Below are 26,596 nucleotides of genomic sequence, written 5' to 3' on the forward strand. Positions count from 1 at the left end.
GCATCAATCTTTAGCATCACTACTCCAGTATTCTAATATACTCATTTGGTGCTAAAAAACATTTATTATTATTATTATTATTATCAATACTGATTTTTTTTTTGCTGCTGAATGTTTTTGTGGAAATTGTGATACATTGTTGGTTACATTAGGAAGTTTCAAAAGAACAGCATTTAATTGATTAATTTATTTGTTTTGTTAAAATTATAAATGTCTCCAATGTCACTTTTAATAAGTTTCAATAATCAAGTGTTAATTTCTTTAAAATTCTAATGACCCCAAACTTTGAATGGTATATATATTGTCAATATTGACAATACTGTGTCATGGAGATGTGCTCTTGAACTGGCCAATAGTATTTGAACAACACAAGAACTGAAAAAATATTCCTCTACTCATGAATTTGGGTCAAAATTGAAGTTTTTAGTGTGGTGTTTGAATTTTTGTTTTTGCCCTTGATCTCCTGACTCAGATTTATTAGCAGGAAAGGCCTCATGTGTCAGTAGACCCATTGTTTAAGCAGATGTCAGCTCCCTGATTGTTTTCTGCAGCCGTGTTTTTGCCTGTTTGGATTTGGCTTAGAAGCTGTTATAAGAACAATTTCAAATCACTTACATGTGCCTGTGGAGGCCTTCAACACTAATGATATTCAAGTGCAATGAATGGTATCTTATCTGTCCATGTTTTAGTGACAATTTATTATTTTGGTGACAAATAATGTTTAAAATATGCTATTTATAATGTGAAAAATATCATTTTTACCATTTAAACTAAAGCACATTCAAATATATCTGGTTATATATTCTCAGTGAGTCTAGATAACTGACTCTGATCAATCTGAGATACAATTAAATGGCTCTTGTCATGCAACTATTAACATTATCCATATTCATGACAACCTGCAATTTTGTTTTTACTTTAAAAAACATGTCAACAATTCTTTTTAGAGTCATCAAACACAAAAGCTACAGTTTCTTCTCAACTGGTTTGACTAAATTTAAAGCCTCATACTGCCACCTGCTGCTGCAAACCATTAATGTGGAATTATGTAGAAATTACTCTGGTAGCTCTTTGTTGGTCTAAATTGAAGCACACAGTATGTCTCTCAGCACAGATATTCTCTAGCACAGGCATTTTACATTCTCTTTAGTGTCAAAAGAACCATGGAAATAACATGTTATTTTGGACATGTACCAGAATATTCTTTGTATACATCATGGGTATGGTAATTGTTCAGCATCATGGTATACTGTAAATCAAACTACTATGCCATTTAAGTTAACATACCAGTGTAACAGACTGTTAGACTTGGATGTGTTATTTTATTTCAAATTTGTGTCTTCTTAATGACTGCTAAATTGCTATTTTTGATGATTGTTGCTGCCCGCTGCTGATTGGGTCTAAGTTAAAATTAAGAAATAATATGTCATATAGAGAGGAAAACTTAGTACCATCCCTGTTGAAAAATGCTGGTTAGGTATGTTTTGAAGCTGGGATGCTGGTCTGAGCTGGTTTAAAAGCTGGTCCTTTGTGTGGTTTATGCTGGTTCTTTGCTGGTTTCGCAAGCTGGTCCTTAGCTGGTCATGTGTCTGGTCCTCAAACTGGTCCCCATCAGCTTAAGACCAGCACATGACCAGCATAAACCAGCAAAGCATAAACCAGCAAAGCATAAACCAGCAAAGGACCAGTTTAAACAATGCAGCTCAACCAGTTTCAAAACATACCTAACCAACATATGCTGTTTTTTTCAACAGGGATAGACAAGGAATATTATTATTTTCAAACAAGATAATACTTAACATCTGTTTTAATTTCTGCTTGGCTGAAGCTGCATAATTAATGTAAACACTCCTTTGTAGTCGTAATAACATTTGCGTCATTTGCCCTAAGGTCATCTGTTTTAAATTTTAATCAGATGTGTTTTCCCTTCGCAGTAATAATTTTTATTTTTGTCACTAAACACTCCACAGATACATTTCAGAGAACCATGACAAGATTTAAAGGGACAGTTCAACCGAAAATGAACATCCTGTCATCATTTACATAAGGCTGTACACATCAAAGGCGATAACTATAAAGTTTTAATAATCATTCAAATTCTATGATAATAGGGAAGTCCACACCTCAACTATAATGATAACAACAAAGAGGAACAATATTGTAAGAATCAGGAATCATTTAGGCCTGTTAACAACAAGAAAGATAACTATAATGATAAATCTATTAGCGTCCACACAAGTGCACGATAATGTTATGTTTATTATAAGTGTTCACTACAGATAAGCCATCTAAAAACATTGACAGCTAATCAGAATCCATGACTTTAAAGCACTAAAGCATTTAAAGTGACAGATGGCAGAACTCTAGAGCACTTATAATAAATGTACTAATATCTGTTGGTGTGGACACAAATATATTTATCAATAATGTTCTTGGTGTGAATGGTTCTTTACCTTCATGTTGTTCCAAACAACTTTCTTTTTTTTTTTTTTATATGGAACACAAAAGCAGTTTTTACCAGGCAGAATGTCCAGGCTGCCACAGCTGTCCCGCCTGGTCCCCATCCATGTTCATTATAAAGAAATACAGCTGCTTTTGCTAAATGACATTGTTTCCCATTTATAACCACACAATAAATTAGGTCGGTTTGGAATGACATAAAATAATTAAATGATAAAGATTTTTTTTTGTTTTTTTTTTAGGTGAACTAATCCCTTTAAACGAGTCTTCCCCACTGAGACAGTAATGCTAATATCTTGATAAATAGTTGCCAGACCCCCTGGGACACAGACCCAGTGTTCATGTTTTGTGCAATGCAAACACGTGGCGTCTAAGAAACTGAGGGTAGTGTGTCAACTTCAAGCGGCTTCTCCAGGGCTAATTGTCAACTGATTGAGCTTGAGCAGCTTTAGGATTTAGAGTGTATTACTGAGGAGGGGAGGAGAGGCAGGCAGCAAGAATACTGCAGAGAGAGCCGAGGACCAGGGTGGGGAGGATTGCATCGGCGAGAGAGAGAGGACACACACAACACACACACACACAGATAATAATAAGGCCTGTGAATTAGCCAAAGTGGATGCGCATCCACTGAGAGGTGCAGAGTGAAAGTGAGGGAGTGAATGACAGCGAGAGACCAGAGGAATACGCATGTGTGATCAGCACAAACGGGAAGGGTGAGTAGCCGAGCAGAGCAGGAGGAGAGAGGAAGGCACGGCTGCTTCACTTACTTCAGGCTATCTCAGGGTTGGAGCTGTCCATCCTGCCTCGCGGAGGGCTGCCTCTCTAACCACAGGCCACCGAGACACACACAGAGACTCGGAGAGAGATTCAGAGGACCTGTGGTCATGGCAGACATAGGTAAATTATATTCAAATCTATTCTTTGTAAATCCTCTTTGGAGCTTCTGTTGCAAGTTGTTAACTGTAATACAAGGTATAACTTTGAACGAGGATACACCGTCCGCATCTAAAGGTCCTAACTTCCTTCCGTAGTTGAGAGCAAAAATCGAACGGTGATTAACCCTCCAGGTGAGCCGAACCCATTATTTAAGAGGTGTATCCTCAGCATGTAGCTGTTTAAATAAGGGCATGCTGGGAGCCAGGCACTCATAATGAGAGACCCAGGGTATCCTCACCCCGCCCAGTTCTCATACGCACTGCTGCTTTCCAGCCTTCTCCTTTACAACGATAATGGAGAGTGCTTATATCGCAGGACATATTCTATTATGGCCCGTGAATGGATCACAGGGAGGGTGGGGAAGGGGAAGGTATGATAGCCCTCCTCTATGTCTATTTTCACTCTGCTTACCAGGGATTATCAGGGTGATTATTACAGAAGAGATACGAATCGTCCTCTCTCGTTATTCTGGCCCTGTCTGCTTCCTGTGCCTGAGGAATGACCATCATAGTGTGCTACAGATAGTGTATACTATAGGGACATATATTCAGGGATATGTCACAGCAGATTAAATCACATTGCATGTTTATCCACAGAATGTTTTTTTGGTGGAATATTGTAGTATTTATTATAGTAGTTTATCCAAACACATTGTTATTTAAAAAAAAGAAGAAAAAAAAGAGAAAAAAACTTCTATAATAACTTAGAATCAATTCCTAATGGACAAATGGACCTAATGCAGCTTCCATTTCATGTTGACTTGGAATCTATTGCCATAAATGCTAAAATTGCAATTGCTTTAAAAGTAAATGTTTAAACATAATCTAAATAAAAAAAAAAAGGTAAATTTGCATGCACAAATAAAAATATCCAATAATACACCCATAAGATAGATAGATTAGATAGATAGATAGATAGCCATAGACAAATCATAATTCAGAATATTGAGTTTACTTCTTTATATTATAGCCTGATAATGTGCATGGTAAAGTCACTGAATACATGAATAAACTCAACTGTATCTGCAGTATAACTGAGATGGTTATGAATCATCTTGAAAATGTCTTGTTAGTTTGAAATGTGCGGTGGTGTTTGGTGGAAAAAAAACCAAAAACGCTCATGATTCAGTTGTTTCAGAATGGCTCAGTGAGGCCCTGAAAGCATCAGTGTAAAGCACAGGAGCTGGTGGATGAGGAGCTGAAGCCTCATCTGGATGTTCTTGACGCAACCTCCTATTAGACGAAGAGTGAGTTTTACCTGCCAAGTACCAATTTACACACCCCGCGCTCTAATTATACAGCTGTCAACCCATCATTTCCATAAATCTGTTTTTTTTTTCCTTCATATCTATACGTTTTGTCTATTGCAACAGACCAATCCCTGGGCAATGACCCTTATGAAGCCCCTGTAAAAAGCGCGATCACATGTGAAAGTGGACGTCTGTTTTGTTGCTAGAGAAGCGCCTACGTGAGTGAGTGCCACCCTTTAGCCTCGCACTATTACACACGTCATTTCTGCTGTGAGCTGCAAGTTGCCTCTGCCCCTCCTTGAAGGAGTATAATGTGTTGTGTGCGTGATGTGTGGGGAGACAATCCAATGTAGGGTGCCAGCAGAGGGTCTATCTTATCTTCCTGCTCGAGATTTTGGGGGCACAAGTATGAGACAAGTAATCCGCATTTCACATTTGAAAGAGGGTGAGAGGGAATGGAAAGGAGAGAACCAGTTGAATCTCATTAATCTTTCTCTTCTTTTCCTCAATTTCACACTCTCCATCTTCGGCTGATTCTTGCCAACATTAGATGCACCAGCTGTCCTTCTTGGGCACCCCTGCTTGTGCTTTCGAATCACAAATGCATTCTAAAAATGGAAAAGCAGCCCCCCCAAAAGAAACACAAAGTAGATGTTCACCATGGGCAGCTAAGGCATCCTCCGACAGCTTGACTGCCCCACACCGGGGCGCCTTGTGGATATTTGTCCTTGATGAGAACCCGCTTTAACTGACAGGGATTTTTTCCTCCTGCGAGTATTCTGTCTCCGATCAGATCCTCATATTAACCCCCCAACAAAAAACTGTGAATGTGAACGATTTACTCTTGAACCTCAGTGTCAAAAACAAAATTTGAGGGAGAGAATTTAACAGATAAACTGAAGCTAACAGGAATAAGTTAGCAGGGAAGAAAGTGCCGTGGGAACGTTGATTTGACAGCAGTGACAAATAGGGGAATAGGCATTCGGTTTTAGTTTTATTTCGCTGGTGATGATCTCCAGTCTACAAACACAGAGCACACACCTGTAAAGTTTTTAAAATTAACACCCAAATAAACACATGCAATTATTTAGATTATATCATATATATGAAGCTGAAAACCACACATATTTCTTTTTTTTTTTTTTTTTTCCCTTCCCCAGAGAAAGGAATCAGCCGAGCAAATAGTTGGCCTCTGGTTGTTCTGCTTCCCATACTTGGTCAGGTCCTGAGGAAGAAGAGTCCCCCTCACGGCTCTCATGTCACCTTACTGGTGGCAGAGAATGGCCAGAGAAGGTATAATGAGATTTAATAATAACAGTTTGGTTGCTTATAGTGATCATTTCTATAATATAATATAGTATATATATATATACAGCTTGAGATAAAATGGTACTATTATATTTATTGGCTCTGGTGTTGATTTGAATGTAAATAAGGATATATGTGTATGTGAAAGAAACAGAGACCTCAAGGTAATTATTACTTTTGAACAGAATATTTTTTATTATGTGTCATTTCCCGTCAAGCCATACTTTTGTCAAATTATGTTACTGTAAGTGTGAAAATATTATTTAATTGTTTTTGGGATACATGCTAGCTATGAAATTGGCCTAAAAAGACAAAGGAATCTGTTATGTTATTACAGAAAAAAGTTTAAAAAAAAATTCCCTTAGTTTCATTTCTAACAAAAAACGCAATTTACATTTCAGGCAACATATTGAGATGTGCTGGAAATGATACTGTAGTGGACATTTTCGTGACTTTCACAAAACAAAATCCATGTATGAACCAAACATCCCCACAATGATGATAAAACTTTCAGCAAAACCGTATATATATAAATAGCTTGATAGAGGGACTAAATAAAGTCTAAATGTCAAAATTTTCACTAAGAATAAATAGTTATTTTAAGAACTGTTCACTGAAAGGTTCTTTGGGGAACCGATAATGGGTTTTCTGTGGCATCACTGCAAAAAAAACAAAAAAACAATACAACAAAAAAAAAAACTTTTATTTTTTGTTTGTGTGTTAGCTGCTGTGAGGAGCGCTGTATTGAAGCAGGTCTGGTGACCGCCATTAGTGCTTTACTGAACAGCCCAGACCAGGACCAGCTCCTTGCACACGGGCCGAGCAATTGGACGTATCTCCCTCTTTGAAAATGGTGAGTGCTTAGGAGCAGGATAGTGACAGTCAAGCTGATCGTATTTTCCCACCAACAGTCTTGTTGTGTCTCTAGTTTGGTCGCACAATTCCACTTAGCTTCTTAGTTTTCTGTTGTTCTAACAGTTTTCTTTCTATACCACAGAGTTAATTTGATTAGTAAATGTCAGGATCTTTATTCTGTTCATCCTTCAACTTCTACCTGCAGTTCTTCTGGGATTATGGTTTGGAGTTCTGCATCTGGTATAAAGACATCTTGTTTGGAGGGATGCTTGTCTTTACAAGTCCTTGGATTGTCTTTCTCTTCTGTCGCCATCTCCTGGCCTAGTTTTCTAGTCTTTGTGTTGAAAGTGTTCTTCTAGAAAGCACCAGCACTTCTGTCCCAGTCTATGTTGAATTTTATATTCCAGTGACTGCTTGGTAGCTGTTCCTCAGGTTGGCTATGCTGTCTATGATCAGTCCTATAAGTAACAATGTAATATAATGTTATAAAAGAAATATTCCACTCTGGTTTTGTTGAGGCTTGGCTTTCGACAGGCTTTGTTCATAATGAGTATTCATTACACACATTCAGAATCAAATAAATTATCACTCATTCCCTGTGCTCTTTTCTCCATTATATTCTCACATCTTCTATAGCTCTCAATGCCCATTCCTCTCTTGGCTGTCTATGCTTGTGTGCCCACTCACCCATCCTCCCTGTCTCTCTCTCTCTCTCTCTCTCTCTCTCTCTCAGCTGTTCAGCAGACGCAGCTGGTGGAGAATGGGTGTAATCCCCAGGCTGGTGGCCATAATGCAGCAGTATCCTGAGAATGACCCGCTGGTAAATGTCTGCCTGCTGGCACTCTGCAACCTTGCTGATGTGGGTAAGACAAAAATAGAGAGCAGGGAAGCTTAATAATCATATGCTAAATAATAAAAACACTAACTGGCTGGACTTTGTCACACTGAGTAGCGATACACCAGTTTTCAAATTCTGGTGGATACCTATGTATGTATGCATACATATATATATATATATAGATATATATATATATTATACATATATATCTCATAACAATACATGACTATTAATTAATTAATTAATTAACATAATGAAAATTGGCTGGTATTTAAAAATTATCTAGAAAGTAATCTATTAATATAAAATTAATCATTTTAAAATAGTACAAGTGAATTTAGGCATCACAACAACATCATAATGTACTATATGAAAAAATGAATATTCATTTTGAGATTTTCCGATGATTACATTTAACAGTTTTATTACATTTTTAAAGATTACCATTAAGTGAGCATAGGGGAATTAAGCATGCACAATTACACAATACACAATAATGGCCAATATGTCTATACAGACATATACAATAACCAATATGCTACCAATATATTCTGCATCTGCAAGATTGAAGTAGTCTTGTTTTCATAACCACCCCATTCTCAGTTATTCTTATTTAAAGAAGCATTCAGGCATTTTTTTTTCCTCATAATATTTCTAATATCTAGTGACTGATTGTGATTAATTAGATGCTGCACGAGAGGCCCTGGTGGAAGTGGGTGTGGCGGAGGTCTTGACCTATCAGCTGAAGCGGGCACCAGATGCAGAACGCCGGCATCTCATACTAGAGGTTCTTAGGTCACTGGGAGAGAGTGGTGAGCAACATAATATTCAAACCAGATCTATACGTGAGCCTGCATCATACATCAGCATTATTGGTTGAAATTTAGCCTCAGTCACTATTCTATGTGATGTAGTCTAGAAGTGAACTAAAAATATACTTGTGCGTGTCCTTGAAAATCCCTGTGTGACAGCATGTTCATGTCTTCTAGATGCTCTGAAACTGCAGTTTGTGGAAGCAGGCGTGCCCGAGGCGCTCTCTGAAATGATTCAAACTCTTCAGGGTGGCTCTGACACACATGACCTCTGCAGCATAAAAGTGGGCTCAAACCTCATAGTGACCCTCCTACTGGGAGGTACGTCTCTCTCTATTACTTCACCACTAACATCATATTACAATGGAATTTGTTTTTAAATCTATTTAGACTGTTTTATTATGGATCCATTAGATTATCAACATTAGACAATAAGGGAGTCAAATGAAAATGTCAACAATAGTGCTAAGAATAGTGCTATTCTGTTTTATTTTAAGAATTTAGTCCTTTTCTGGCATCATCTTCCTTTTGTTATAGATGAATCAATGCAGAAGTGTTTTGGGGAAGGGACGGGGATGGTGTATCAGGATGTCCTCTCCTGGCTGCAGTCATCAAACACTGAGCTGCAGTTGTCAGGAGCCCTGGCCATTGCTAACTTTGCCAGAAATGGTGAGGAGATAAATATGGAGTTGTTGTGAAGTATGACAACGTTTTTGTCTGAAATTAACCCTCAAACGTTATTGCAGTTAAAATTACTGAGAATAGTTTCCTCTCTTTTTTGTTCTTAGACAGTAACTGTGTAAAGATGTTGGAATTAGGAGTTGTTCCTCGTATTCTGGACCTGCTGGAGCAGCATGTAGCAGAGGGAGATGTATCTGTGCAGCATGCTGGCCTCAGTGCACTTAGAAATCTTGCCATTCCAGGTTCTTCTTTCCTTTTCAGTATATACTCTATAAAAGTCAGTAAGATTTTTTTAATGTGTAAGTGTCTTATGCTCACCAAGGCTGTGTTTATTTGACCAGAAATACAGTAAAAACAGTAATATTGTGAAGTATTATGAATGTAATGAATTTATAGCAGACATTACTCTAGTGGTTAGATCTATCATCTTGCTCTCTCTGTTTTCTTGATGTAGCTTCCAATAAGGTGCGTATGTTGGAGGATGGAGTCACAGAGAGGATCAGGACCCTTCTGCGCTCTGACATGCCCCCCGTCCAGTTCAAACTGCTGGGCACTTTGCGCATGATGGTGGACGGCCAAGGTAATGATGCAAGAAAACTGCATTTATGTGAATTGTTGGGACACAGATTAAAAGAGACATAAACTTATAAAATGAACTTGCATGCAATGTAAGTCGCTTTGGAGAAAAGTCACTCTTAAATGCATAAAGACTGAATAAGAGTGACAGTCCCAGTAGTAATAAAAAAAGTACAATTTGGCTGTTTAAGAGGAGGGCATGACAAACAACATGTTGTAATTTTTTAGACAAAAGCTTTGCTAAACTATACAATTACCTGCCAAATGACTATGATGGCTGACAAATTAACATTTCCCCTTAATGTAATTTCCAGCCCTTCAGTGAAGTGTGTTATTTTAGATACCCTTGTATTCAGGCAAAAGGCCTGCAATAGCTTTGACACACTAAATTACTGTCTGCACTCCAGTTATTATTTCTCTTACCAAAAGTGATCTGAGTAACTAAATAAAGAGGTTAACAAGCCTTCAACAGTATCTCTTTTTTTATTTGTATATTAAAGTATCAACACTTATTTTCTCTTTTTTCACCCCCCCCCCCCCTCCCCTTTTAGAAGAAGCAGCTTCAATTTTAGGCAAGGATGAGGTTCTGTTAGCACGGGTCATGGAGTGGTGCGAGGCTAAAGATCATGCCGGTGTCAGAGGCGAGGCCAACCGTCTACTAGCAGCTCTTATAAGACACAGCCGAAACCCTGTGAGTTTTAGACACACAGAGTATGTCTAACTATAGTCATTGCTCCTGTTTATATAAAATATCCCCCTCTGTTGTCTTTAAAGGAAGTCATCCACACTGTCATTAAAGCAGATGGAGTCCAACATCTCATCTCAATGGCAACCAGTGAGCATGTCATCATGCAGAATGAGGCTTTAGTCGCTTTGGCCATTGCCTCTGCAATAGACATTGGTAAGACTATATTAACAGAATGTAGAACCGTCCTTGACCATAAAGATATGCATTTCTATGTAAATCTGCAGACACAGATATAAAAATTGTGATGAACCCTGATATCACAAGCTGTGTGTCAGATGTGTGTCTTAATGTAATTTTGTTTGGATGTACCAGACAACAGTGGGCAATGTTACTAAGTTTAAATAACCATAGTGCAAATATACATTCCAGTAAACATGTGCCACTTTCTCTTCTGTGCAGAGGCAGTCCAAGAACCATTTCGGGATTCAGATCTCCTTCCCACCTTGCAGAAGATGCTAGATGACCCTCTCTTGTGGCCGTGGAGATCAAATTCAGCACTTTAGGCCTCATCTGCAGCCTTGCCAGCTCTAGTCAGTACTGCAAAATAACACACTGTGGAACACATAAAGACTGAACTCAGTTTACTGAGAGTTCTGTATTAGATTACTACTTATTAACTAACCAAACTCTCTGTGAAGATTGAAATTACAAGATTCTGTGAATATAGCAAGCCCTGGTTTTACTCTTTACCCCTCTTCTTTTTTCTCCTACAGGCATGTTAAGGGAGCAGATAACATCTCTAAACCTGAGGGACACCCTGTCCAAACTGTCCACCCACACCAGCACAAAGCTGGCTAAGCAGGCCGACACGGTTATGGCTGTTCTTAGTGAGACTGCCTAGAGTTGCATAGTCATCTTCCAGACACACTTACAGATATCCTTGTGGGGATATTTTCTGACATTTTGTCCCCATAAGGATAGTGAAACTCACACACAGTTGCTCCATCTAGCTTGTGATGTAGTCAGACCAAAGCAATATAAATTTACCCCACTCACTTCAGAGACATGTGGCGCAATTTCATCATCCAAAGTAGGAAGAAGTCAGTTTGTCCATAATAGATGTCATTTGTTGTCAGCTGTCCCAGGAACAGGAACATTTGGGAGACATACTATCCATCAGGCATCATTAATGAACATGCTGCCCTTGGAAACCAGAAACAAGTATTCAGAGTGTTCAGTGGAAAATATCTTAGTAAATATCTGCATACAAACATGCAATTATACTCTCCATGGACCTCCACTGTAAGAGCACTAGCAAAGCTGCTGTATCTATCTATGAGCTTGCTGTCTATCCATGGAAATTTATTAATGACAAACATTTAATTTTTATTTTGCATACCAATGTATTGCATTGCTCTTAATATGAGTAGTGTCATATTTGTCCTGTGGTTTCTTTTATCAGAGTACAGTAAAACTGCTGAAGTGATATTTCATCTTAAAGTTCTATAATGTTGAAATAATATATATATATATATATATATATATATATATATAAGATATATATATATATATATATATATATTGTTAGAAAAGAGTATGTATTGGGTTGTAACGTCTATTTTCATATCATAGCTGGCCTTACTACTTTAGTTTTCTGGTGTAGGGCTATTTAAATGCAGATTCTTTGATCATGTTGATCATTTATTTCTAGCTAGCCATGAGCACAAAACTGAATCTCCGTATCATGAAAGCAATAGTCAGAAACATACCAAGCACAGTTCTTGAGCTTCCTAAGTCTAAATAAAAAAAGCAATCCTTATTAATAACTAATAACTCTTAGCAGTATTGTGTAAATGCTGTGTTTGTGTTTGCATCTTTGTATCCATGTCTTAAAATTGGTTTGCTCAATTTCTGTCAAGGTCAGCCTCCAAATGATCGAAAAAACAGCAATTTTAATACTAATGTGTCAACGGAAGTAATGTTTTGAACCATGTCTGTGAGTTTGTGTGGCCTGTAAATTTCCAGAGACAAATGGCCTGAGGGCAGCGACAGACTTTTCAGATTTAACAAGCTGAATGTGTGAGGTGGCTCAGCTGCGGGCTTCATGCAGCACCGAAGATCACTGGGCTCTTCACAGCTTGACAAAAAGCACAATCTCTGTGCGGAATTCATAGCTGCGCTAATGGGTGTTGATTACATTTTTAAATAAATAGACTATTTTTGTGTGTAAAGTGTATGGTTTACCAGAACAGCTTGTTTCTGGCAATAAAAAAAAACGAAAGCGGAGATTGCCTGTTTTTTTATACTGATATATTCAGACAGCTCTCAACTTCCATTAAAAGTTTAGGATCAGTAAGAGGTCTCTTATATTCATCAAGGCTGCATTTATTTGATCAAAAATACAGAAAAAATCCCTGTAATATTGTGAAATAAAGTTTTCAACAGTCATTAATTCAGTGTCACATAATTCTTCAGAAATCATTCAAATATGCTGATTTATTATCAATGTTGGAAACAGTTGTGCTGCTTAATTTTTTTTTTTTTCGGAACATTTGATACTATGGATTATTTGATGAATAAAAAGTTTAAAAGAACAGCATTTATTCAAAATAGAAATATTTTCGAACAATATAAATCTTTGCTATCACTTTTTCTCAATTGAACACATCCTCACACAATAAAAGTATTAATTTCTTTAAAAAAAGCCAAAGTGTGTGTGTGTATATATAAATATATATAGATAGATAGATGTAGATAGATAGACAGATAGATATAGATATTATATAGATTTAGATGGATAGATAGATAGATAGATAGACATACACACACACACACACACACACACATTCACAGTTTGGTGTTAATACATTAAATCGGCATTTAAAATGATTTCTGAAGGATGTTGTAAAACTAAAGACTGGCTGCAGTTATAATAATAATAATTCACAATATTACTGTTTTTACTGTATCAAGTAATGCAGCCTTAGTGAGCATATGAAAGCATTACAAATCCCTTACCAACCGCAAACGGATAAAAGACACGCACACACACACACACACACACACACACACACACACACACACACACACACACACACACACACACACACACACACACACACACACACACACACACACTTTTTTAAATAATATTTTATTTCTTTAATTATATGACTGTATGAAATAACAGGATAGGTAGAGTTATACATGGATGATGTAATAACAACAATGCCATCACTCTCCATCTTTGGCACTTTGACAGTGACCCAACTGTGAGCAATCATTTAAGCGGTCTTGTTCTATATGACCACTAGATGGAGACATTAGAAACACTAGTTTGACCAAAAGGCAAGCTGTCATTGCAAATATTGACACTCGTTTGCCTTTTCTTTACTCACTATACTTGAATGTCAGGCAGTTTATTTTATATGCAAATGATTGAGATGGCTCTTTTTCTTTCTGTGTAAATGTTGCAATAAACACGTTGGGCATGTTTTGCAGAAGTTGTGCCAAGTGAAACATATGGGTAGTCTCTGCAGGAGATTGGTATAACAGGCCACATGCCCAGAGTTCATCCACTCTCATCTGTCCACATTACACAAGCCACAGCACCCAGCTGAGCCTAATCAGTGTGTCCCTCCACCATCCACTGAGTGGACCTCCACCTCCTACAGCACAGCAATAGCTCACTAAATAACCTCACTATAGTATGGAAAAATACTACAAAGTCAGTGGCTACCAGCAACCGTTTGGTGACCAACATTCTAAAATAAAATTCAAAATATATTCTGTTGTACTCAACAAAAGAAAGAAGCTCATACAGGTTTAGAACAAGTAGAGGGTGAGTAAATGATTATCATTTTTTGGTGTACCATACACATCAACAGAACATTCAGTCGGTGCATGGAATGCGTGTGGTCAAGCAGTGTGGCAAAATTTATTGTCCCATTATTCTGTCTTGTATTAATTTACCAATCAATCAATCCAGAAAAATTCAGATTTTGCTCATGTTCAAGCTGGTCATGACATTTCGCTGCGACTACACCTTTGGTTGGTTTGGGCCACTTTATAATATTCCATATCATAATGTTAAAACTTCAAACATTGGCTTTTGTTGACACTCTCATGTAAGTTATACTGCAGTTCCACAGTAACTTAATATTTCTTTCTTATTAATTCTCACACGTTTATTAGTGGAATTCTGTTACCTTTTTTAGACATACTTTAAATTACAACACAGATATATCTAAAGCAGCTAAATACAGCTGTATCTAAAGCACTACAAACACCCAAAATCATACAGACCAGGTTTGAATGAACACTGCACTGCTGCTTTCAAGAATGCTGCAAAGATTATAATGTCAGAATCTGTGTATCTCAGCAAGATCATCCTATGTCTACAACTTAATCTATAATGTTTCTGAAACTGAATAGGGAGCGGCGGCACTGACTCCACTGATCTAGGGGTCGGTATTGACAGTTTAACATCCAAAAGTGAGAATGTAAACATGCCGGTGTGGGTGTGACTGGAGTTCAGGTAGGCGTGTGAACAGTGCACAGGAACAAATGCTCTGGGGAAGCGACAGGGAACAATAGTGCCCTTTGTAACAGGCGTGACTCATGCTTGAAGGACTATCTTTCATAAAAGAAAGTTCAGTCCCATTAAAGGACACCTGAGACAGGCACAAAAAACTCACCCAGGACCACCAAAGCACTGGTCTCAGCTATGCCAGGTCAGTAGAAAATGATCATTGTCAGTGTAAATTATTATTTAGCAAAAGGAAGAAATTAAGTGACAATCCTTATAATATTTAACTGTGTTTCACCACTGGGCCTGCTTTAAATGACTTTGGAGCTCCAGTCAATGATTTGGTGTTGAAGTGTTTCAGATTATTTTGTTACTTTCTGTCAGATGTAAAAAAGCATTTAACTGCAAACACTCTCTCTGTTAATTTGCAAGTAAGTGGTGTGGGTGCACTTACTGTAAGTACAAAGATCACCAATGGAAGATTTTATTGTGCATATTAGGGGTCAGGTGGTTTTAATGATGTCTTTTGTCCTAGTCTATTTTTTTTTTTTTTTTACCATACACTGCAGAATTGTTATGCACAAAGTATATATTTATACATAAACAATATATTTATTTGCTTTAAAAATTATCAAGGTGTATACAGTAACTCACTTTTTTATTTTTCTCCCATCTTATATTTTGTAAAGTTGCATATTATTCTGAGCATCTCTTTGGTATTCGTTCTCTTCCTGTCTTGTTTAATCAGTAAAAAGTACATTTTTCTCATATTGAGTCACTGAATGGTTGTCAGCAGTTTCTTTGTTTATTAGACACAGCTACATTGCTTAACCTTGTTCTTATCTTTTGCCCTTCATTGCCGGGCCAGCAGTGTTTTCTTATCAACAGTGCAGCTCAGAATGCACTCTCTGAGCATGTAGCAGCTTTTTTTTTTCTACGTCTTACAAAGCAGAATTTGAAACTCTTTGTAAATAAGGTCAGATCACCCATTCTGCAGCACAGCTTGGTATTGTGATGTTGTTGTACAATGTGAGTTATCAATAAACCCTCGAAATTGTGTCAGCAGCACAAGCAAAGCCCAATTTCATATAGAAAAAATGGACACATCAATAGTGGCCACATCCATCTTTAATGCTCTGACAAAAGGAAGCATCAATCCTTATAACAAGACTGATGATTGGTGTAGGTCTGTATTTAATCTGTGTGCTTCTGGCCACACCCCTGTCCAGATGTTGAGTCTTGGGGATTCTGTCCCTTTGCACAGACAGACAGACAGATAGACCTACAGACAGACAGACAGACAGACATTGATAGATGAATGATAGACATAGATTAGATAGATAGATAGATAGATAGATAGATAGATAGATAGATAGATAGATAGAAATATTTCAAAGAGGGTGCTAAATTATATTTCCTCTGTAAACTAGATTACCGAGAAAGCAAGTAATAAACTGGTGAATGAACTGTTGAATGAACTGTCTGCCCACAAATGACTCTCAGAGGCACTGTTGTTCATTATTCACACTTTAACTGCAGTGATCCCATAATAGCATGTGTGCATATAGAGAGACAATACGTAATATCACGGTATTACAAATAAAAGAAGATTCATCTCAGCCCCATTGAGAAATGTTGTTTCCATAGCAACAGGGGGAGAAAGATGGTTAAGCCAGAGAGACCTAGAGAGGCAGTGCACTTCTTTATAAAAAAAGAGGTGAAAGACAGAAATACATTTCCACTGTGTTTGTGTGTGTACGCATGGTCACAAGACGAGAGGGAGCGAGAGGTAATTTGGCTGTCCATCCATTGATTTCCTTCACAGTCACTGAAGTGTTTCCCCTTTATTTTCTGTCAGATGCATCAACACCGGCGGCTTAACCACATCCTCATCTCCATATTCTCCTCCTCCTCTCAGTATCCAATCTCCTTCAGCCCTCCACCACATCACACATATAGTCTTTCCCCACAACACCCACACAAACAGAGTCACACACATTCCCTCTTCATTCTCTCTCTCTCTCATACACACCCTCCTGCCTAGAGATTTGAAAATGTGACTGAGGCTGGTTTGTAATCAGATGAAAGACGAGTATAATCCTGAAGCTCCCTCCGTCTTTTTCACTGCTGGAGTGGGGATGCTAAAGGAGAGGACAAGGGCCAGGATGGGTGACGTGTGACTGAGAGATCTGTGCTGATGGAGATTCTGCCTTTAACAGGACCTGGACTGACGCTGTACTCTTGGGAGTCTGGGATGACCGCAGAGAGTGGACGGGTAAGACAGGGCTGAGAGGACATCAAAGGGAGCTTCATCTGTGACTAGGACACAAGGTAAGAATTTATTTTTATCGGGCCTTTAATGAATTAATAATGAAAGGCTGTTTCATCCCACTGTGTCTAAGTAGCACATTCCTTTCATGTGTGACATAGAATTTAATATGATTCATGACTTAAAAGAGCATAACTATAAACAAACATTTTAATATGAACATTTAGAATTTTAATTTAAATACTAAACATATATTCATGTTATTTCCGATGTTTGATGCAGATAATGTTTTTGCTAGTAGATTATTTTCTCACCTGTTGACAATATATATTATCTAAAACCAAAGCAAAGGCTGGAATAATGTGGAAAAACAGCCTTTGACCCGCTTTAAGAAATCTGTTCCAAAAGGACCAAAAGGTTTTGTTTTGGTTGCTGGTTCTTCACTATGTTTATGCGGTTGTCTCTCAGAATAACAACGACATATCCATTCCTGTCACTGATGGAGTTTTGGTGCCTTGCCACTGTCGCCTTTGGCTTGCTTATTTGGGGACACAATTATTGTCAACATTGTTGACTTGTCTGCACAGACACTATCGGAAGAGAACTGAACTAAGCTGGACAATGACATCACTGAATCAACAATGAACTGATTGGTTTCTACTGGTCTCTTTGCATTATCAGAACACGTTTTTCCGGTTTAACACTGTAAAGCTGCTTTGACACAATATTGTACAAAGTGCTATATACTGTAAATAAAGGTGACTTGACTTGATATTGTAATGGATGCATATAGGGACTGTAGATGGAGAGGTCATGTGGGACCCATGTTGAGGACACTTACTGGCATACCAGACATTTCTACCTGCCCCGCCCCTCATCTGCAAGTAGCCTAGTTAAGACGATAGGTAGGTAGTTTTGCAACAAACTCACAGTTTCGGTCCAGCCTGAGTCTGACCAAAGGTTAAAGGTTTGGAGGCTGTAAGATTTTATGCTTTTAAAAGAAGCCTTTTAAGCTCACAAAGGCAAAATATATAAAATTATTTTTAAAAATGATTACAATTAAAATAACTATTATGCAATTTAGATATCTATTTTAATATATTTTAAACTGTAATTTATTCTTGTGATGAATTATCAGCAGCCATTAATCCAGTCTTCAGTGTCACATGACTCTTCAGAAATCCTTCTAAAATGTTGATTTGCTGCTCAATAATCATTTCTTATTATTATCAATGGTGAAAACAGCTGTGTTGCTTAATATTTTTGTGCAAACCATCATCCATTTTTTAGAAAGTTCAGAAGAACAACATTTATTTTAAATATAAATATTTAGTTACGTTTTAGTCACTTTTTTAAAAATCAGTTTAATGTTTTTTTTTTTTTATTAAAAAATAGAAGAAATAAAAATCTAATCCATGTTTTATTCAAGACCTTTTCCCATTAACAACATTTTGTTAACACTATATTTTGATGGTCCCCCCTTTAGACATGTAGACATTAGACACTGTAAGTACTACTCATTAGAGTATAAGTAGACTATCTGCTTAATATCTGCTAACACTTTATTTTTTTGTCCCGCAACAGACATTTCTTCTGAATAAAGTAACTCTGCAAGTATATGCCAACTTATTCTACTAACCCTAAAAAACCCTAACCATAAACTAAAAGTCTGCTAACAGTCTACTAATGAGAGTGCTAATGAGAGTTAGTTGACATGTAGTTGCAAAGTTACTTAGTCAACAGAATTTCTAAAGTGGACACTCAGAATAAAGTGTAATCAACACTTTTTTTTCTTATTCAAGCAGATATCCAATGGCAGAAGCTGGGCACACTGTGTCATTCCCATCAGGGGACACAATCCCCTCAGACCTTTTGTCACAGTTGAGAGCAGTTCATCAGAGGTGAAGCCTGAAGATGTACCCCTGAAGAGCTCCAGTGAAGCATCATACTCCTCAAAAGACCTCAAGGATGGCAGCCAGATTGATCAACAGGATGCAAGTGGTCACAGTATTGCGGAGACCCACATGTCTGACGGTGTGTGTTTACAGTCAATGAGCGATCAGAGTAAACACACATGTAGTTGTTCACTGACAGTGCACAGGGAACATGTCTTATCTCCTCACAAGGACCTAAAAGAGCACAGTCTGATATCAATACAGAGAAGCCACTCAGATAGCTTGCAGATTTTTAAAGAGGCTGCAGTTTCTCCTCTCTATTGTGAAACGGTGTGCGTCCTTTTTGCCAAGGACGAGACCAGGATGTTTGTGTGCAGTCATTTCCTTCTTTAGTGTGTAAACAGGCCATGCCACTTCAGCAGAGCAACACAGTGACCACGTCCACCAGAGCAGGAAGTAGCGGAATCGGCCAGCCCAACTCAACCAGCCCAAAATGGCTTCTTTCAAATCTGTGAAGTCATTCCCAGAGTCCACCTGCCCCCAAATTCAAAGAAGCTGTTTGTTGTAACTCACACACTTCCCCCACGGAGCCATCGAGGACACTTTTGCAGCATATTGCCACCCGCAACCAATTCCTGCGCCGGCGCAGCTGCTTCCGCACTTAGTAGGAATGGAGGAGAGCTACAAGGGCCAAGTATCAGCAGGCAACCTACTCCACCTCCCTCGGCTCATCTCTTCTGTCAGCGAGACTGGATTGGACGGTAAGCGCCTCCTTCGCTGCTGCAATCTGGACTGCTCTTGGCCTGGTCCGTTGCGTCCAGTTGGTCCCCAACAGTGGGTGGATGAAAAGACCAAAAGGGAAGTGGGGACCATGACCACAAAAAAAGAACTGAGAGATGTAGGAGTGCAAGTGGGTCAGGACTCTGAGGAGCATCCCCAGCACGTGTTCCCAGAAGTGTGCCTGGTGGAAGAGAAGACAAACGCGAGTGGGAAAGTGGCATCAAAGAGTCAAAAGTCTCCTGTGAAGGAGGTGAAATGGGATGCAGAGGGCATGACCTGGGAGGTGTACGGAGCCTCAGTCGATCCTGAGGAACTCGGACTTGCGATTCAGAAACATCTGGAGGTACAAATCAAAGAGACTAAGGGAATAGCGGCAAAACTCTCACGCCAGAACACGACAACATCCCAACACAGCTCAGGATCAACCCAGAGGAGAAAAAAGGGCTTGTTGGGGTTGCTGCGCCACCCGGGCTGCTGTTCTCGCACCACCGGTGCAGTGGACTAAAGGACCTACATGGCTGACTGAGACCCCAAATAAACATTTTAAATACTCTTGGGTATAAATTTGACAGCCAAGGAAAGATTAAAAAATAGGGTTTTTTTTTCTTTCTTTCAAAAGTACTTTCTTTTTGTCCTTGTATAACAGAACTGGGTAATACATTTCAAAAAATCATGACTTTATTTTTAACACCTCACCTAAATGCTGTAGTAGTTTCCTCAGTAGGTTTAAGAACTTTTTATAATTTATAGAAAGATTGTGGGTTATTTTTATAATAGTCATCTGCTCTTTGGTTTTTGTTTTCCATCAGCAAATCATAAAGATTATGACTAAGTTCCTGTCTTGCATTAGTCTGTGTGGAAACGTCCATTGAATGAAAAAACATTTATTGTTTAATTCTGAGAAAGCACTGTGATGGAGGTTTTTAGAGAATACTGTAGCTGTGGCGCTACCTGCTGGTCAAAACATGACAGTAAGACAGAAGGTATCACAAAACTATTATACTTTTAAAAGTAAAATACTATTTACAATACAATACCATTCAAAAGTTTGGGTCTGTTTTTTCACTTTTTTTTAATCAAAATACATATAAAACAGTATAACTGAGAAATATTATTCACTGTCACATGATTGTTCAGAAATCATTTTATGTGTTGATTTGGTGCTCTAGAAATATTTCTTATTAATATCAATGTTAAAAAATGGTTGTGTTGCTCAATATTTGTCAGCTTCTTTTTCATGAACAGAAAGTTCAAAAGAACAGCATTTGATTTGAAATAGAAACCTTTTGTAACATTATAAAGGTCTTTACTGTCATTTTGATCAATTTAATGCATCCCTACTGATTAAAAGCATTCATTTCTTTTATGACCCCAAACTTCTAAACAGTAGTGTATATTAATATTGAATAAAAATATTAATAATATGTAAATAGTAAGATAATAGATGTAGCAGGTGAGCTAATTATTTTAGTCCTTACTTGTCAGTACATTTCCAAAAAAAAATATATTTCTTAGTAATATAATTTTCAATCAATTTCACATTTACTGAGAAAATTAGCACTGGATTTACTACAGCATGACATAACTTGTTTTTGGAAAGTAGGAGTTATACTGTATTCAGAATAACACATTTTGACACTCGGGAGAAGAATATGATTTGCTAGTTATTTATCAAAGTGAATGAAATGTCTCTCCAGCAGCATTGTTTTTGTCTTTGTATTCTACTGTAACAATAAAAGCAATATGGCAGTTAATTGAAAAAACGTTTTGCATTTTGATGTTTTTGTGACCACATCAAAAAGTAACCATGCATGAAAGCTTTCCATAATAACTACAACACGACTTCTTTCATTTTTTCCTTACTGACTCTGGTTTAGTTGCCCCAATTTGGACACTATTTGTGATTCTAGACACAGCTATGAAAAAAAGAACGACTATACCATTTAAAAAAAAAAAAAATTTTACTATATTTTTTGTTAATGATCAGCAATATTTTTACATGCAAAATGAAAGAATGGAAATTTAACGTTTGTAGAATCACCTGTACATTTACAAAACAACAGTGAGTATAAAATATTCACTGATACACAGACCATTATAGGCATGTAGCTATTTATTTTATTGTGTTTAAAGACTGCTGGTTTGGTTCAAAACCTAAAGAACAGTTCCAGAATATTGGCTGTGGCCCGAGTTGAGACCATTCCATGACACCCATACATGAACAGTTCATAAATCTGCTCATGTCCATAAACTGGATTTCCACATTGTGTGTTTTCAAGCATTTAGGCCTATCAATTAGGCTACAATTTAAAAATACTATAATTATAATTTTTTTTTAGAAAGCCTTTTAAACAACATATTCATCTAAATGCATTCAGCTGCTTTTCTTACCATTGAACACAGGCTACTTTTCATTACAGCAGCAAACCTGATGACTACACCTGCCATGTTTTAATTAATCTCCAGCAGCAGCAGCAGCACACACTACGAGCAGTGCTGCCTTACATAACGCGTGCATTTTATTTGATCTCACACATGATAGTGAGATATCGTGGGATATTCTGTGGACACGGGCACAAACGGAGGTAAGTACCTCGATATGACTAAAGATAAAAGGATTTAAATGAATGAACATCCATAATAAACGGGTTGTTGTAGATGTGTAGCATCCATAAGCCCAATAATACATAGGCTATACTACATAGACACAGTCGCGAGACTCTGAAACGCCTTGTGTTTGTGCGAACATCAGTCGACCGTCGCGTGAATACCATCATATCTGTGTCTTTTCTCATAGAGGCTGCAATGACAAAATGAACGTGTGCTAAAAAACCCAAAAATGAATTCGTGACCATTTTGAATTTATGACCAAGCGAACGCTGTGTGAATTTTTCGCGTCATATATTGTATTAAGCGTCTTGTGTACAGTAAGAATACTATAAGAAAAAATCTTCTCACCTCTCTAGCAGATACTGTGAGCCGTAAATGGCTGTATTATTGTGACCTAGTTGGAGAATAGCCTGATTTCTTCCCATTTCGCTTCATTAAACACACGACAGTAAATACCACATTTTAAAAGCAAGGACAATTAAATTAAAAAGATATATAAATGAATGAATGAATAAATAAATGTAAAGTATTTCCATTGACATAACTGCCAACATAAATAAAAAAAAGGAAATTCTAAATAAAATATAAAAATAAACGTGATAGGCCTACATTGCAGAAGGCTGTTAATAACCAGATTTAAACAATAAGTAAATAATATTTTTACAGTAAAAAATTGAATGAAATGTAATGGTAAGCTAAATAAGTTTTTTTTTTCTCCTGTAGCATTTCACTCTTTATTTTTTTTTTCTCTGTTGAAATATCTAAGATTTTTTACACTGCAACATTCCTCTCAAGTTCAGAGGTGTCCTAGCAGGTGTAATTAATCACATGAAACTATGCACTTGTTCCACAAAATATGATAAACACAAAGCCTACAAATATTTTTGGAAGTTTGAAATATTTTATCTAATGCAACCCTTTTTTCTCCAAGGCCCCCTGACAAGCGAGTCTCTCTCTCTCTCTCTCTCTCTCTCTCTCTCTCTCTCTCTCTATAATTCTCTCTCTCTCTCTCTCTCTCTCTCAATATTTCAGAGCTTGGCAAATTACACTGTAAAAGTTTACTTTTCCAATTCTAGGAAATCACACTTTTAAAATTAGGCTAACGGATATATTCAGTTTTTTTTTTTTTCAAGGCAGTTGGAACCATGGGTCATTTAAAGAATTAAAAAGTTGTTGAGGGTGTGAATGTAGTGGCATTTGTACATTTTAAGTGTGACTTAAAATGCCTTAAAGTGACCAAATACAATTAGGAACCGCTGAAATAATCAGGTAAAATAGTTAGATACAAATAAGTTCAGAGAAGCTATTACACTCATTGAGTTTTTTTTTTTTTCTTTTTTTCTGAATCATCTCCATGCTCTTCTTCCATTCCCAGTGTGATCCAGAATGAACAGGGCTGTTGCCACCTGCTGGATATTTCTCCTGCTTTCAGCATTCATGTGCGATCAGGTGATATCCAAGGGCGGCAGGGGAGGAGCCAGGGGTTCAGCGCGGGGCAGCGCCCGAGGAGGCCGGACGTCCCGCACCCGAGGCTCCCCTGCTGTTCGGGTAGCAGGGGCAGCGGCGGCCGGGGCTGTGGTGGCGCTGGGAGCCGGAGGATGGTATGCGTCGGCCCAGCGTCGTCCGGATGACAGCTCAGAGCACAGAGATGATTACTACAGTAACAGAACAGACTGGGAGCTCTACCTCACCAGGACATCAAGCGCAATAGTGCACGATCACACTACCACTAGACTGTCCACTCTGCTCTTACCAATAAACTTTGTGATGTACTTTGCCCCTTGAGGCAGTTTAAGACAGTTCGGCACAGCTTAATAAGCTGCTTATGTATGTTACTGTGCAACATCTATGTTTAATAATGTGTACTTTATTGCACAACAAAGCAGATATGAAGCTGAAAGAAAGATTCAAAACCTCTGTTTAGTTTAGTAGACATTTTAGGAATAGGATCTAAAAGGTTAGACTGCATAGTTTGCTTCAACAGGAGCATTAGTATCTACACAGTGATAGACTACTTCAATTATGCTGTTTACATCATGTACTGGATGGCAAAAATACTGTGTTGTTGTGCTGCTGCACTGTTCTTAAGATTTACACAAACGTGAACCTTTTTATATGAACCTCTGTCTGTTATTATGTCTAATATTTATGTTCACATTTATCTAATATTTGTACATAGATTGAAAAGATATGCTGTAACCCTTTTAGAATAAGAAAACTTCATTCTATACCTGTACTTCCATTGATGTGGGTGTGAAAACATCCCGTTTTTAAATTTCTACCTTCGTCATGCTTTGAACATTTGTTGTATTTAAACAATTTTGTGTTTCTAGTAGATTTTTTGATAACCCACAAAACAATGGGAATGCAGTATGTATTAAGTGCACACGTGTTTAAAAACTCAAAGAAATTAAGGATTTTATTTTTTAAATAAAAACACTACACAAGCTGTGTTTGCCAGCTGTTGGATATATTTGACAAATTATAATTTTAGAAATCAAAGCAATTACGTGCCAAATATTTTATATATATATAAAAAAAACAGATGATGTAATTTTGTGCTGCCATTTGATTGTTTGGTTGTAATCTTTGGTTTTCACATACAAGACACCAATGCTTATCAAAATAAACTGAATAATTTATTGTAGTTTCAACTGCAGTGTTGAGAAATAATACTCAATGCACCTGTTTTCTGATAGCTACAGAATAAAAACAAAGACATGCCCCAAATACCCTGTGCACCACCTTTTAATTAAAACATTAAAGTGCTTCTCTTATGTGCTCAGTGTCCAAGTCTTGAACATACATACAGTAAGGTCAAGCTTTCATTGCAATAGTTACAAATCAGTTACTTAAAACAATATTAGTCAAGCATAACTTTTCCAAGTTCTCCTTTCCGAAATGCTCTGATGAAATCGTAGGCTGCTGCACTGGAGTCTGGTAACTGGACGTGATGTTGCCTAAACAGTTGACGTGTTATTGGTTAAATATGTTCAATGATTTATGTTTCATGAAAAAGTGAATGCTTCAACATTTTAAGAAGTTCAAGTGAGGTTGATTTGTGTGAAATCACTAAAATGAAAAATGAGTGGCTTGTATGAATCGACTCACCAACTCCAGTGATGGCCTTCACACGCTTGGTCTTGCCGAGATTCACCGCTATACTCTTCAGCACATGCTGAATATCATTGCAAGGCTCTTCAAGATTGTACTTTTCAACATATTTGCAGAAGAAATTGTCACAAGCATCATCTATTACTGTACTGTACATTCTGCTTTCTGAGACAAACAAACAAATAAATGCTGGTGCTTGTAGATTGTAGAATTTCCAAAAAATCACTGAGAATTCTGTTGCAAAACCTATCTAAATCTTTCCAGTCTGTTCAGTGAAAAAAGCAGATAATCTGCAATGACATCCTCACCAACTAAATGGTCCAAAATGGTACCTGTTTGAAAAGCAGACTCCTTCATCACCTTACAATAATAACAAATATAACAACTAAATATTAAGATTTGATTCATTTCTCTGAGTTTTTTTTGGACTTATCACATAAAGCAAGTTTCATTCCTGTCTCTATGTTCTCTGTTCTAGGTGACAGGACTCCTGGGGTGTCCAGTAAATGAATTATAGGTCTTTAATGTACTCATGTATATACTCATGTATCTCTTTGAACTAAAACAAAATTCCATTTAACGTGTGAACACATAAACCCAATTGAATCCACCAAATGATTATAAATGATACCGGAATTTTGGTCAGGACAGCTTTTGTAATACCTGGTTCACCTCCTACTTTTAAAGCTTTGCCTAGCAGCAATAAAAGCATCCCAATGTTCAGGCCTTCTGTGGTGTTTGTCTTTTGTAATACCTGGTTCACCTCCTACTTTTAAAGATCATATTTACGAGTTGAATGCACATGAACGCCACCACAATATCGTAAATACCAGTGGGGAGCTCGGGATTTTCTTTAAACCCAGATCTGTACGAGTTGGGGGCGTGTCAGTGATTAACGTGGCGGAATCAATGGATGCAACGTCTGTAGTTGACGGTAAATTTTAATTGAATTTCAATGTTTACTAGTCTATAAACTGTCATTTATCATGATCATCAT

General features: G+C 37.5%; 1 long non-coding RNA gene and 1 pseudogene across 2 annotated transcripts; both read left to right on the forward strand.

The window, feature by feature from the left end:
• The first annotated feature begins 7,553 nt into the window (after window positions 1–7,553).
• LOC122134609 lies at window positions 7,554–12,689 on the forward strand (annotated as a pseudogene).
• Window positions 12,690–14,746: 2,057 nt separating this feature from the next.
• On the forward strand, window positions 14,747–19,553 carry LOC122147198. Of its 2 annotated transcripts, none has more exons than XR_006161482.1 (3): window positions 14,747–15,136; window positions 17,151–17,262; window positions 19,003–19,553. It is a non-coding gene; the product is annotated as an uncharacterized LOC122147198 (long non-coding RNA). The 2 variants fall into 2 exon arrangements; XR_006161481.1 differs by having other exon boundaries at window positions 14,750–15,136; window positions 19,006–19,553.
• Window positions 19,554–26,596: the final 7,043 nt, after the last annotated feature.

This window comes from Cyprinus carpio, chromosome A13 (assembly GCF_018340385.1).
Source record: "Cyprinus carpio isolate SPL01 chromosome A13, ASM1834038v1, whole genome shotgun sequence".
In the NCBI taxonomy this organism is placed as follows: Eukaryota; Metazoa; Chordata; class Actinopteri; order Cypriniformes; family Cyprinidae; genus Cyprinus; species Cyprinus carpio.